General features: G+C 40.2%; 1 protein-coding gene across 1 annotated transcript in view; it reads left to right on the plus strand.

Moving 5' to 3' along the window:
- The first annotated feature begins 2,280 nt into the window (after window positions 1-2,280).
- Window positions 2,281-15,906, plus strand: part of pparab (peroxisome proliferator-activated receptor alpha b) — a 40,126-nt gene continuing 26,500 nt past the window's right edge. Inside the window, exon 1 of the mRNA XM_042495547.2 lies at window positions 2,281-2,518. The gene's annotated coding sequence lies outside the window, so the exon portion shown is untranslated. The remainder of the gene's footprint in view (window positions 2,519-15,906) is intronic.

Consider the following 15,906-nt stretch of genomic DNA (forward strand, 5'->3'; position numbering starts at 1 on the left):
ACAAAAACTTGTCAGGATCCTTCAAGTCTGTAGTTTTCATATGACAAGCAAAATATGTTAACTTCCCTCTACATTCAAACATATATTTTGAATATCTGATGCTTGTGCTACACTGTACACAATGACTTTGTGACATCAACACTAGTTTGGAAGCCAAACTTGGTCCAGATGCAACTTACAGAGGTGCTTGCCCTGTAAGCTGACCTTGAGTGCTTTGAAAGGTGCCTATAAATAAAATGTATTATTATTATTATTATTAACTGTGAAGTAGAAACTTGACGCATCCAGTGTGCATATTCCAAGAATGGACTTGTCAGTGAAGTTAGAGGCATCTGGCATCTAGCAGTTAAAAGGAACAGGGGTCCAACGTGTAAGGGAGCCTCCCTGGCCCTCACCTGCAAAATGTCACTCAAATAGATACTCAAAGATAAAGAAATAATTCAAAAATGACCACAAAGAGATATATAAAGAACCAACAAAGAGACACAAAGTGTTAAAAGAAACACAGAGACACAAAACCACAAAAAGGGCGAAGGAGACATTTCATTTTTCTAGTACCGAAAGTGGTCTGTGGACTAAACAAATGATAAAACTGTGTTAGACTGAGATATTGGGAATGTGTTACCACTGTTAATACATCAGCTACTTTTTGTATAAGATTTGGAAGTCAGTGTGTGTGAGTAATGGAAGCTGGCTAACATTACATCACAAAGTTGGGTTAAAAGTAAGCGAGTTTGGTTGGCACACTGATTTTGGGCTTGTGTCAACCAACGAAGAAAACTATTTTCAGTTAAATCGCATCGGTTACTTCATTATTTAAATCTATTGCAACACTTTACCAACCAGGCTTGTGATGGGGCTTGTTGGCACACATGCACAAAATGACTTTTATCACAACATTTATGTAGCCTACATTAAAATGTGTTTATTCAACTTTCATTTGCTGCTGGTTAGAATATTCTAACATAAATAATGCCAGTGAAGTTGGCTATGGCAGAGAGTCAGAAGTGTGTCAACCAACCCCAATCTTCCCCTAGAACAGAGATAATCAACTTGCTTTGCCCGGGGGCCACTTCTGCATAATGACAAGGCAATTTTTTAAAATTATTTTTTGGATAAACAAGCTTATTTAATGTTTTCAAAATGCAATCTTTTTCAAAGTAAATAAGAAACCCAGTGTTTTTATTTTCCATGTGAAGTAGCAAATTATTTGGGGGCCACCTGGCACCCTAACGGGGCAGCTGTGGCTCAGGTGGTAGAGCAGGTTTTCCTAATAAGAAGGTTGGTTGGTTCAATCTCCGGCTCCTTGGGAAAGATGCCTCCTGATGGCCGTTCCATGGGTGTGTGAATGTGTATGAATGGGTAAAGCACTGAGTAGCAGGTGACACCTTGTATGGTAGCCTCAGCCATCAGTGTATGAAAGTATATGTTAATGTGACTGGTAGTGTGAAAGTGTTTTGAACAACATGAAAAGCACCAAATGACTTGAAAAGCTCTATAAAAAGTCCAGGTCCATTCATAGCAGGCCAGATTTGGCCCGTGGGCCAGAGGTTGAGTTTTACTGCCTTAGCCACTGAAATCAGAAATGGATTTCTTTCTCCATTTAATTAATATTTTTAAAAAATCATTCCAATTATGATTTAACCACTTGTCGTTAAGCAAGAATCATGCATCAATCAGGACTTTCTTTAATTTATGGTTTTATACCGTAGGCTTTTATATTTTCCAAAATGCTCCTTCTTTATTTTTTTACAAGTTTTTAGTGTTTTGCAGTATCAACAATAACTAGCTGTCTCGTGTACGTTTATGTATTCATTGTATGTATCCCCCCCCCCCAAAAAAAATATATATATACTTGCAAACGTGTTCAGAGCTTAATCCCATTAAAGCTTCACCGAACTGAATCAGAGCGCACTGAATTGAGAGCAAAAGGGAGCGAAACTCTTGGGAGGTAGAGGGGGTCAGATGAGGATACTGTCAGAGAAATGCAAATATTGCCAGCCTGTATGCATTCAGCTCAGCATCACTGAAACTGATTATCACTCTGTATTCAATTATCAGTCATTCTCTCTGACTCTTTTTTCGGCGGTCTGCGCCACTGTGATTTATTTGTTGTAGCATTGAGCGCGTGCAGAGCACGTTTAGAGGAAGGAGTTTGTGTTCCGGTCTCTCTTGCTGTCACCATGGTTAGGGGGCGTCCGTCTCAAGAGAAACTCGCTGCGCTCTCTCCATTCGCTGAAACTATAGGTGTGTCAGGGGGTGTGCGCCTTCTCCGCTCCAGCTGTCAGTCATGAGGTCACTTCCTGCGGGTGTGAGCTCCATGGCTCTGCTTTGTATGGACATGGTGGGGGATTTTTGACAGCGGCAGCGCTGCTGGGAAACAAACAAGGACGTGGTGGTCGGGGGGACTATTATTTCCCTCCTCGCTCCTCTCCACGATCTCACACCGATCCGTTTTTCCAGCCAGCGAGATTTCTCCGAGGATATGGCGGCTTCGGATTGGGCTGTCTATTGTAAGGTAGATGTCTTCATTTGGCCTTTTATGCAAGAAATGCGCCCTCCTGCAGCAGCTGAGAGACTATCTGTGGGGGAATTTGGCTTAATGCACAGAGATGGTTGCAGACTGGAAACAGCGCTGGTTTTAGAAATAGTCCAGTTTGCAGCTTGAAACCTGCACACGATTGTTTATAGGCAACTGGGGCACATTAATAAATTCTTCCAGGATTATAGAACCATTGTTATTGTATGGGAGGCAGGCTAATCTGATTTCAGTTTGCACGCCTGCGCAGCTAAAGTGGCGCTTGTTCATCAATAGGCAACATCTCTATTCATTAGTAACCCATGCACTCAACACAAAGGCTATTTATTGGCTTGTTGGTGCGCCCTATTACACTAATAGCGGCTATAAAGAAGCTGCAGATTGCTTAATAGTCTGGTGTTTGTTTTAGAGGCCTCTGGTCAGCATCTTTAATGCACTGGTGACAGTAAAAGGTCAATAATGTGTGAAATTAAGCAGAATAACATCAAAACTTGATCAGTCAGATCTGAAGCTTTTAAAACATGGTGCTTTAATCGATAGAAGCACCTGCACAACGCCAACATGGCTTCTTTAGTGTAAATCTTGTTTTCAAAGTGCATCCAGAAGCTTCATATTAGGAGTTTGGGGCCATTTTTCTAATCTAAAATGTTTGTATTTAGGTATATTTTTGGTTTTATGGTATAGTAAACAGATAACATATGGCAGGAAATGAGAGGTGTCAGACAGGGGATGATATGCATCAAAGGCTCCCGGCTGGCCTTGAACCAGCCCTCCAAGACGGGCTTGTAATATTGCCTGGAAACCATGGATTTTTATGATTTCTTATGGTGGATGATCGGTGCTTTTGTAGCACAAAGAGCCTTACTGTGAAGTGTTAAATGGACAAATCGGTGAAGAAGTGGTTAATGTGTAGCTGCAGGTGCTGTGAAGTCATCACTAAAATAACCCTGAGCCACCTCTCTCTCGGTCTCAATGACTTCTCCTCATGTATCAGTGACTTCTCTCTCCTCACAGAAGTGTGCCACAAGAACTTGATTGCATAATTATTCATTATTTAATGCCTCTCAAAGACGAAATTGTAGTTGTTCAGCATGTTCGTGAAGCCCAGAGCTCACTCTACAGTGTAGCATGGAACGAATGCATTTATGCAGAAACACGTCCTCATATTTAGATTAATTTGCATGATCATGTGAATACTGATAATTTAGTCACTCATTAGAAAGTTGACGACCTCGCAGCACTAATTTCTCAGTAACACTTGTGTTCTGTGAAAGGGAAATTTGAGCCAAATCCTGTTGTACCTGTCCTGTTCCCCTAAGCAATATAGGAATGTTGCCTCTCTTTTCCCACAAGGGGCAGGATCCTATGTGTAATTGTAGTTGTTTACTCTTTTAACTGTCTGTTGCTTATTTGCTTTAAGTTAAAACACTCTTGGCAAAGGTCCAGGGGGACCAAAATGTTAGTGTAACCAGTAAATAATGATGCAGAGCAAGAACAGGTAACTTCTTGTCTCTTTTTTTCCGTTAAAATTCCTAAAACGGGGTAACACAAATATTCAGAGGGTATCTAAGTTAAAAGAACACTTCACCCACAAAATGACCAGTTGTAAATCAGTTAGTCGTGCTGTGATACCTTGAATTTGTGAAGAAAACTTTGTTTTTCATGCATGCCCCCGTGAAAACAGTGAACATTATCGTTTAATTGATTGATCGGGGGCCAAATTTAACAACATATCAATCTCAAATCATCCATTTGCAGTATAATCCACGATGCAGTATAATTCTAGTCTCATTTATCCGGTTGTGCTTAAGTACTTCCCAAATACATAATTTTTTTCTGAAATAACTTAGTATTGGAGTCTGGCTTTGAAAAGCATCGTGAAGTTTGATTTTCATTCAAGTTCCTAACAGCACAGTTTTAACAAGAAATGCTTGTTTTTGGAAAGTACTGCAGATACAACTTGAATCATCCGCATGGACTGTGTAAGAGCTTGTAAACAGATGTTTTGATATAGTTTTGCTGTTGTTAAATGTGGCTCCTAATCATCTATACATCAGTATGTATGCCTTTTCCATGGAGGCATGTGAGAATTTAAGGTATAATGGCTTGACTAACTGATATACAAATGGGCATTTCTGTGTGAAGTTTTCCTTTAAAGCCTTTAACTTCACAGTTTGCTTAAGTAATATTTCATTTTTCTCTTGTTCCGTTAATTGTATGACATTACCCCTAACTGGATACCATTGACTTCTGACTGATGGGTGGTGGTTGAGAGTTTGTTTTAGGGCTGGATGCTATGCTATAGGAAATTGAATATCATGATATTTTTGACCAAAAACTTTTGATATTGTAGTGATATTGTCAGGTTGACTGTTGGTCCTTTACCAAATATTTACACAATGGAATTTTGATAAATAATCCTCAGTAATGTGGATATAATGACTAAGTGGGTAAAGGCAAATGATTGAACATCTAGAACAGTCTGGTAAAAAATTACATCACTTTCTTGTAAAGCAGCTTTTAAAACAAGGAAAAGACAATACTTACAACATCCAGAATCTGTGACAATATCGTTTCTCATATCACAGTGTAGATAATAATACCCATATCTTTTCCAGCCATGGTAGGTTTATGTTTTTAAATGTGCATGGTTAAGAGACTTTAGTTCTCAGTAACGATTAGAAATCGTTACCGGCTCTTTGCTGACATGTTTCCTAAAGAGAGACTTTGAAGGTGATCTGCAGACAGCTGCTCCATTCTGCAGTCCAGTTCTAAACACACCGAGATACAACTCAGTCCACTGTGCACCAGGCTTTTTGCATCAGCCCCCCTCTATTTGCTAACCCTCAAAACCAGTCTCCACATCGACGTGGCAGTTACCTTGGGATCTTCACTCAAAACCACCTCGTCATTCTGGTGATTGTGTGGTTAGAAATCCATGAATAATTACGTAATGTTTGACCACACCTCAAAGTGACAGTGTTTTTTTATTTGTGTTGACCAAATAAAGCAAATTGAAAACATCAAGTTGAGTATTTAGACTGAAGAAATAATCACTTTATAGGCTAAAATGCTACTGGTAGGGATGTCAGTTTTACTTAAGTTTGCTTTCGAGAAGCCAACACCCATTAACTTGTTCGTTGATTAAAAAATATGCCTCCCAAACCCTGATCAAATAGTTAGCAAATGTGTTTTTGAAATACCAGATAGGTGCGTGGTACTGCATCAGGATGGTCAGATAGTGTCAGTTAAAAATGTTTATCCTCATGATAAGTTCCACCTATTCTTTCTGTATTCCATGCAGATTTGGATAGACAGAGGATGTGGATTTAGCTCTCTCTGCAGAACTTTTATTGCACTAGCAAGCTGGCATGTGTTTTTTATTCTCTTTTCTAAAGGTGTGGTCTGTCAGCGCTTGTAATTCATCTTAAAACTTCACTATTGTCGTCAGAGGGATACAATGCATTTAAGATACTCTTATCTCTCATGCACAGTACATTAATGTCTAAAGAAAACGAACTGCCCATGCTCAAACAAGTGTTTGTGCTTCTTTGAGTCACTCTTTAGGAAGCTTTACTTGATGATGTTTTTTCCTTAGTTAGTTTCTGTCGAGCTGTGCTGCTGCACCCCGACAGCTTTGTCTGCAGGAACCCGAGACCTGTAATCAGTTTCTTTTTGCTTGCATTAACAGCAGAGTTTTAGATGCAGAAGAACAGAGTGAACTGCACTCCTCAAACAGGACTTTCAGGTTTTGCTCTCAAGTGCACCACAGTCTGAAGAATTCATCATTAGTCACAGTTGCGGGTTCATAAAGAGATGTATTGTAAGTATGTTTAGCAACAAGAATCTAGTTCCACTGACCCATTTTTCAATTCCCTACATCACCGCTGGGCAAAGAGCAATGGAAAAAAAGTGAGCATTGGGCATAGTTTTCAAAGCATGTGATTTGAGAAGATGCCATTGTATTAGATCCAAGCATCCTGCAGTTGTTTTGTGTGCATTAACAAATGGTTTTAGTTTTGGCAAGGAACAATTCTACCACTGCCTTGTTATTGGCTGTTCAGGTTCAAGGGCACTTCTGGTATTTCTCATCTGTCAGAGCAGCCCCCAAAAAAATGAGTCTACAGGTTTTACCAAGTGTCTTCCAACCGCATTTAGTGATTGCAATAGCTCTTCCAGATGGTTATACTCGAAAGTGGACTGAAAAGTCTACCAACACACAGCACAGTGAGGCAAGATGTGATAATCATTCAAAGAGGAGTAACGTACTCTTTTGGGCTTTCTCGTTCTCTCCTTGAAGAAGTTCAGCGGCTTACACTCATTTGAAAACAGCAAAAATCAGACTTTGTTAAGGTGTAGAGGGAGAGGTTTTAGGCACTGTTTGAGGATCTGAGGGTACATCCGTACCAATACATTTTCAATTTAGACTCATAACTCTTGCTACGCTGAGTGTCCACCTGCTCCAGCGTTTTTGGTACCCATGAAATGGAGACCTTTGAAAACACTGCTGACCCCTTTTAGTTTGAAAACTCTGGGGTTCCATTCTAGTCTGGACAGGTGGAAACAGAGACTTTGGAAAACAGTGAAGCAGACACCCAAGCTCGTTTCCCAATCAGATATTATCAGTCATGGTGTATAAGCCAGAAAGGGTATAGCTAGGTCTACAAACCTTATTTGATCGTATTCTTATTGTGTGAATACCTCTCTACCATTCCTTCCTTCCTTGCTGCCCATGGCGTCCTCCAGCGATGGATAATGCTTGCAGTGTTGCTCTGATATGTTGCCCATATTTGGTCTGCAGCTACTCCCAGTCTTTTGATTGCTGTCTTAATTACCTTATATTTGTGTTACTTTCAGTAACAGACAGACAATAGCACTCACAAAAAGTCACCTCTCAGTTTGTGTAATCAAAGCCACTGAATGGGGGTCTGTGGATGCCAAAGTGCACTGCAACAACATCCTTCAAGGTTGTCAATCAAACACAAGCAAACATTCGTAGATGAGTTAGTAAAGGATAAAGTTTGATTTTGCTGTTTACATCGCAGTCACCGAGATGGGGGATATAATGGCTTCCCAAAGTTGTAAAATCCCTCTGCTGACCAGTCTGTTGATGTCTGATAAGCCCTCAACCTCATGGTTGTGTCATTATAACCAGTCTTCGTGGTTCAAATTTCACTCCTTCATTGGTACCTTTAACACACCTACACCAACACAGTGTTTTTCTGCAGTGCTATTTTCAGTCTAACTGTTGTCTTTGTGGCTGTTTGTCGTCACTTTTCCTGTCTGTTTGTTTTGCAACATATGTCCTTTATCGCTAAGGCTTGACCTTCACATGAGCCAGGTCTATTCCTTTTGAGCCTACCTTATGGTAAAGTCTTTCTGGGTTGAATAGGATTGAGGCCCTCCAGCCAGACTTACAGTTAAGCAGCTCTGGACAAGAGATTGACCAGGGATGGATGCAGTTGTATGTTGACCCATAAGGAGACTGGACAGGAGGATTTGATGAGACTCTTGAAGAAATGTCTTTCTCGCAACAACCTCTTACTTTCTCCTAATCCTGTGTTTCAGGTCTGTGAGAATCACATCCCTTCAATACCTTGTTTGTCTAAGACTGACCCATTGTTGTAAGACCTGCTTTTTTGTCAACTTGAAATTGAGGCAATGGAGTCTGATCCTCATCCTCGTGAGCTGCGACCTGTAGAAATCCTCATCAATGACCTATCCATGGTCTTATCTACTCTCACACTCTAATTCCATTACTGACAAAGCCCACTCTCTTTCAGCTCCACTCATAAGCTCAGACAGAGACATATTCATGGGCTTTAACCTCATTTTACCCAAGGTCTCGTCTGTATTCAGCTTTGTTTGTTTTGAGGTCTTTGACACCAGCATGGAAATACACAGTGCTTATTAACATGGCACAGCAGAGACTGTGGAGATCGCTATAAGACTGGTGGAGATTGCTATAAGAAGCATCATAACCATATTTGTTACATATTGTGAGATAACGGAGTGTGTTCGTATATATGAAATAAATAAATAGGTCCTTGGATTTCCAAAATTGTTTTCAAGATTTGCCAAGTGCAGCTTCTTTATGTAGGAAGCCAAGTGCCATTCTTTGCTTTTTTTGTTCTCACTACAGTAGCATATTAGTGTTGTTCTGTCACCAGGCCTGTGTGCTGCATGCCTCCCCACAAACACGTAGGCTGGTTTGGCAGCCAGAAAGGGGGAACTCAGGACTCCAGTGTCATGCTGGAAAATGTAATAAGATCCACACAGCTGTCTGAGCAGAGAGAAATGCTTCCAGCGTAATGTTGTTCTCTTCTCAGGTTTGGTGATTTCTCCATTCTGACACTCCCCGTTATATTGTTGTTCCAGTAATGCAGGAACTCCCTTAAAACATTTTTTGGAAAGTTCTTGATCATGCCTCAGTGCAAAGATTGTTGTGGGAAAAGATAAAGGTAGCATGGGATAAGATTGAAGATTGTCCTTTCGGGTGCCTTATTAAAATAGAGAATGTAATAGTGATTATTTTTAATGTTGATAAATCTGTAGATCATTGATTGGACCAATTGTTTGCTCATATCCATTAATAGTTGCCAGATTTCCAAATTACATCTTTAAATAGCTTATTTTGTCCACCCAACAGTCTAAAACCCATATATAAAATTTAAATAGTATCTCCAAGAGTGATCTAGCATCAACCAGTACTTTTTCAGGGCGTCAAATATGGCAACCTGCTCAGTGGCCCTGGGCTTACGTTATCTACGCACAAAGCACCTTACAGTGTCTGTATGAGACACATCTGGCTTTCTACTTAGGCCAAAGGCAATCCCTTCAAGAAGCTTTTGTTTCCTGTAGAGACAGAGGTTTATTTTGACACTGTAGCATGCACCAAGCAGAAAGTGACACAGAAAGTGACACATAACAAATTTAAGTTATGAAGTAGCTAAAGCACCATAGTTTGAAGGATTGGGCCACCGAGCAAGCAACCATATTTGACAGTTTGGAAGGGAGAACATGCTGCTAATTTTGTGCTTATAATTTAAGCACCCCCTGCAATGTAGCACATGAACAGTCCTCCTAAATCAGTATGTAAAATGTTCTATATTTCTTGGCAGCACTGTGCTCAAGGTGGTCTGTCAATGTTCCCAGAGCTAAAGACTGTGAGCTTTGTCTGTCCTGGTGTCCTCGTGTTACCCGAGGATGAGGTTGTTGTATCTTGGCAGAGTCTCAGGAGGCAGAGCAACTGGTAGAAAAGTACACACAACGCACTCATTTGAACATTCCCTTCTTGTGGCACTATAGCCGTGATATATACATTGTGCTCATCACGTGTAATATTTTTATTTATGGAAGGGAATGTGCACTGTCTGTACCTGTACATTCAAACTTGCCTGCCTCTGTATTCAAGTCTTGAAACTTCTGAGAATTAGAATTTCTTCCTTCTAAAATCATTTACAAGCACTTACATTTAAGTTGTGGAGAAAAAGCTTTATATACATGTTGTGTCAGCAGAATACATTAAATATTGCAGTCTTTTGAAATTTTTGTACAGCATTGTATTACTTTGGTTGTTCTGCCACCCAGCACAGTTGCTGTATGTGATATGGAAAGGGAAGAAGTCAGATTTAATAAACATAATAAACCCTGAGCAACAATTGTGTAGATCATATAAAAGGTAAAGGTAAGGTGTTTTGCATGCAACACAGGTGACTCATAAAGGCGCTTTATGGTGTTGTTGGCCCGCTTTAACATATGAAAGCGCTGCTTGCTGTCTTGTTACCCCAGCCCTACATCTGTCAAGTGATAAAAGCAGCTGGAACAAATTGCAGCAGTTTTCCCCCTCTGAAATTTACAGTTTGGATGTACTGCAGGAAGGTTTTGTAATGGTGGCCTGCTTGATCCTTGTGACTGATTTGGAAATAAGTGCAAAGTGGCAGCCAGGAGCCCGCATTTGGCTCTGAATCGAGGTGTTGCTTCAGGACAGCGTTGTTAGTGATTGTTGATTTTAGCAGCTGGGAGCAATGAGGATGGAGTCTTCCATTCATTCAGCTGCAAATACATCCAACACACTGGGATAGCTAGTTAGACTGTGGCTATACTGTGGGTCAAGGTTACACAGCAGCTTGGCTTTTCTTCATAGGACCTCAGTGTTGTTGCTGGCACTCAGTCCAAAGCAGAAAACATAGCCTATACGCTAAGGAACAACTACCAATATATCATGACCTCTTGCTCAAATCCACTCAGACAAAGATGCCCAGTGCTATTAAATTAACCTCAAATCATATGCTTTTAGACATAATTTCTCCAAAGATTCATCACTCGATGCTTTAGCATGCAACATTATTGCCATTTTGGGGGTAAGAGTTTATTGGACACTAATATTTATCTAATTTTTAGGGTATGAAATGCTTAATGTATCAGCCAAGAGAAAGGCCAAAAATGAGTCATGGCTTGCAGCTTAACGAGAAACCATATTGAGATAATGGCAGTTTACACTTTGTGGAGAGAATTTTCACTGCTTTACCTTTCGGTCAGACAGCCGGCTTCGGCAAAGCAGCTGTTAATGGCTTCAGCTCTTTATCTATACCATCATCAGCACCACCAGACTCCGCTGACAAAAACAGTGATTTTAGCTTGCTGAACACAGGAGCCACTGTTCAAGTGCCACTTCAATCAGTTAGTTAGTGTATGTCTTTGTGTGACTTTAGTGAATCCAATCTAACCCTTTCAAAAACCAAAGTCACACAATAATACAAAATAACTGATATAGGCGGCCGTATGTTTAAGAGTATATCACTTCATTTCTCAATGGAGTCTGGCTTTGAAGAGAAAATGCTGCCTGACAATAAGGTAAAAGAGTGAAAATATTCTAAATATAGGGTACACTTAAACTGATACTGTTTTTTTTAGGTGGACTTTTTTAGATAGCTTAAATACTCCAGCCCCGTTCATAACAGTGGATTTCTCAGCTTCCATGTTGGAGCTTTAGCTTGCTTTTCCAAACTGTGAGCACGCCAACAGACATCTATTGTAGGTAATACACTGACTATGGATATGTACAACTCCACTTCCAAAAATGTAATCTATTTTTTAAACTTGTTCAAGCAAAACCTGAACCAAAACATTCACGATTAAACAAGTTACCGTGAAACATCTTAGGGTATTGGAAGTCATGACAACAGTGAGTGAGTCTGGCATGCAGTCAGCACACCCAAGTCCATCTGTCTAAATTCAGAGTTTGGAAATCTCTGTGTTGCCACCTGTTTACTGACAACCACAAGTAATGATTGTTTTCCCTTCATAGAGTTTTTTTGTCATCATATGTAATGTCAATTTAAATGTCACCATGAATTTTTATGTGCTTGTTTTGACTGCAACGCATGCACACTTTCCACCATGTAATGATGTGCTATAAACAGCCAGTATGAAGGGTCAGGTCACTGTAGATCTTTGAGGTAACGTGACACGCTGTCAATGCAGAGGTCAGAGTCTACCGGGGCTTATGTAACATACTGTTTTATTTCTCAATTGAATGCAGCAATGGATGTTTCATGTGCTGACAGCCAAGAAGACCTCATCTTGAGTAACACTTGTCCTCATAAAAATCACAATTTCTCTCCATTTGGTAGAATAAGTGAGAAACATGCAAGTTTCAAACTCCAGTAGTTGAAAAAGTTTTGACACATACTTTGTAAAATAGCCTCCGGTAACAAGCAGCCATTGTTCCCATTCAATTCCAAACACTATGGAAATCTCTTAGCAAACAGTTAAAACGTGTCTGCGTTGTGTAATCATTCACATCAAATCTCATTATTTTTAGAGCTGTGTAACAGCAACATCTGGCAATTCGATACCACAAAACCAAAGGTTTCGATAAAGTAATCAAGGCTATAAATTGCAATTATTTAGAAATCTAATTTTAGGAAAACTGTCAGTGCAAAAATGGCGCCCTTTATGACTTTATAATCTGTGTTCTTTGTGTTTGTAGAGATATGCTGGATGCTATGCCATTGTTCTTACAGCCAAAAATTCCAAAGCCATGTTAGTCTGAAAATTGTCCTATTAGACTGAAATCCCATGTCACCGACAGGTCGTTATACCAAAAACATACATATATTTTTAAAATACAGTTAGTTTTTATATCCCTGTGGCATTTGAGCCACAGATCCCAGGTGTTTTAACTTACCCTTCACAGCATGTCTTTGCTGCGTTTGAGCCACCGCCTGTGGGTGTTACAGATTCTTTGCAGTGTTTCCCAGCTGCGTTTCAGCCACCAATCACAGATGTTTTTACAGACCCATCCCTGCTTTTCCAGCAACTTTTGTGCCATCAGACATGGGCTCTTCAAGCCAAAGCATGATATTTTTCTTACCATAACCAAGTGTTTTTCTGCCTAAACCTAACCCCACATTCACCACAGCGTTGTTGCAATATAAATACAATAAATGCAATATATTTTTGGTTTACAGAAACGTATGGTGCAAACATTTATATTGGTGATTGGGTTGTCTAACTACAGGTATGTATGTATTTTTGGAGAACCAGAACTTCAGAGAAATGTGTTGTCACAGAAATGGATTTTCTTTCCAATGGGAATTTTTTTCAGATTACAGGGGCTTTGGGATTTAGGGCTGTTTACCCATTTGTTGTTATGTTGGAGTGGAAGAGTCAGATATCACTGTTTAAACACAAAAAACAAATTGCTGAATGTAAACAATTCATAAAAAAATCAATACATTATTACAAAACACGATATTGCCATACTCATGTATTGATATTTTCTCACTCTAACTTTTATTTCTTATTTTTGTCAATATTAGATCACTGTAATATACGAGGTAATATAGGACATGCATTTCAAGTTAATCTGCACTTGAACTGCATCACCTCATAACAATAATGTAACATTGTGAAAGCCAAGTGTAGGCGTAGTATTCATGGTTATGGATAAAGCAACTCAAGCAAGTTTTCTTATAGATTTTTGTTGTATACAAAAATGAATGGAAACAAACTAAAATATGGATTATGTGATTATTTTAAATAAAATGAGTGAATTAAACCTTTATTGTCCTTAAGGGAATTTGTCTTGCACCGAGAGCATAAAAATATAAATGACAAAAGACATCAACATCCATACTGGACAGCACATAATAACATAAAACAAATCATCAGAAAAACATCACTTTAAAACATAATTACAGCATCGCTTGACTACATGCAAGAAATGTCAAATAACATGTTCATTAAAGTACAAAGTGCTGAATGCGTACAAGCAATAAAAAGGTAAAGCATGCATGATTTGTGATTAAGGAGCTAAAATTTTCAAACACAGTTTGGACCTTCCAAGTCTTTAAATGGCAGGCAAAAAATGCCTCCTGCTGTACATTTAAAGGTCACTGACCCTGAAGTGACAAGGTGAGCGACCTGATAACAGAATGACTGAACTGTTAGCTATCACACGGCTCATCTGTCGCAGACTACAGCTAAAGTCCAATGTCAGTCAATTCCCCTGTACTTTGGTCCATCTCCATAACGATAAAGAGGGCGCCGGCCAGCAATATCAGTCCTGAGTGATAAGGGCTCACTCAAGTGTTTACACTGCGGGCACGGTCCAGACTTAGCTCATAGAGTGAACTCTTCAAACAAATGGACAGGCGGAGCTGACAGGTCAGCCCCATCAGCCCATATTCCTGCTCTAAGACCACCGTTATGCCCCCTGGGGCCCTTCTTCTGACAGGCCTGTTACCACTCAGACCACATGATGGGTGGATTAAACATTAACCTGTAGTCTGCTCTCTCTTACCGAACACACATACACACATGGAATGATCATATAAACTATTGAAAAGAGCTAGATGTCATGTTGTCAGGGACCAAAATTGCATGGAAGACTCCATATTTTTTAATTAAGAAAGGTAGGGCATTTTGTGTACTTAATATTGGCTTTTATCATATTCTGTAAATTATACTTACCACAAGTCTTTGAAGAAAACAAATTTATAGACTGGTAGCAATTCTGCAGACAGACAAACAGTATATGAGCAACTCATCTATCCTCTATCTTCTATCATCGCCAAGGTATGTTGTCCTGTCCTTGAAGGAACTTCAATGTTTTCAGTTATATTTTCTTTTCCACACCTTGGCAAGACAAGCCCATACACACCTTTTTTGTCCATGTCTGCTGCCAGCTTTATCTTTTTTTTTCTTGTCATCTCACTCTCTGCTGTTTGTTGTCCTCTTTGTCAAGAGATGTGGAATGCGTAGAGCTTTATTAGATGCCCCACAGATAGTAGTTAGCCACGGAGGCTGTGTGTTTATTTCAGTTTTCGGCTGTAATCTGTGTGGATGTAGAAATGCAGAGGGATCAGATAACATGATCAACTTCAAGAACACTACATCTAGAGTGATTGATATCACTACTGAGACTGACAGCTCAATGGAGCAGGTGATATAAAGATCTTTTTCTTGAGGGTCTCTTACGGCTGTGTAAACTAATCTCATGCTGTTCTATGTCCTTTCCTGTTGGGAGAGTAGGAGGCCGTCTGCATGCCTGGGACTCATTCAGAGCATGTTTATCTGCCTCAGCTGGGGCTCACTAAGCTTCATGACCTGTCTGTCTAATGTGGGTCTTCACTGCGATGGATGAGCATAACAAGGGGGGCTGGGCGAACATATCCACCGGACAGTATGGATTATTTATGCTCCACTCATACATCCGGCCTCGCTGGGACCACTAGTTCAGACTCACTAATACACAAGTCTGCAATGGGATTTATTGATTTTGATGATGAGAGATTGAATTCTCGTAGTCGTATGTTGGAGCACATGCCTGCTGCCCGCTGCTGATTTCAGAGTGCCATCAGAGCGCTGGTCTTGCCATGGCATTGCCATGGCGACCTTGGTGGCTCTTGGTACGTGGTCTTTTGTCATTGTAACCCCTCCCTCCTCCCCCTTTTGGACCCCAACTCCAGCCCCAAACCACACAAACACATATGACCTTGCTCATCTTCCTCTCGGTGTGCGCGTTGCCCTCAGCAGGCTTGGTTGAGTGAGCACAAGAGAGGTCTTGACCTAAAAGACAAAGGCTTGCTGTTACCTTAGAGACCGCTGTTTTCTTTCTCTCTCTGCCTCACTTGCTCACTCTGTCTCGCACATTGCTGATAAAGACCCTGTAATGTAGCTTAACTGACATTCCTGACCCCCCCTCCTCTCTGTCTCAATCTACAAGATGTCTACAACTAAGCGGCTCTGTGTGTTTACATTGTGAGACTGTGTGTTGGTGGAAACACAAGGTTAGCTTGGTCCACTTCAGAGCTGCTGGTAGGAAGTCATGAGTTCAGAAAAGGACACATATATGTTAT

The sequence above is a fragment of the Plectropomus leopardus genome, chromosome 7 (genome assembly GCF_026936395.1).
Source record: "Plectropomus leopardus strain MGB_pleo_1.0 chromosome 7, ASM2693639v1, whole genome shotgun sequence".
Taxonomy (NCBI): Eukaryota; Metazoa; Chordata; class Actinopteri; order Perciformes; family Serranidae; genus Plectropomus; species Plectropomus leopardus.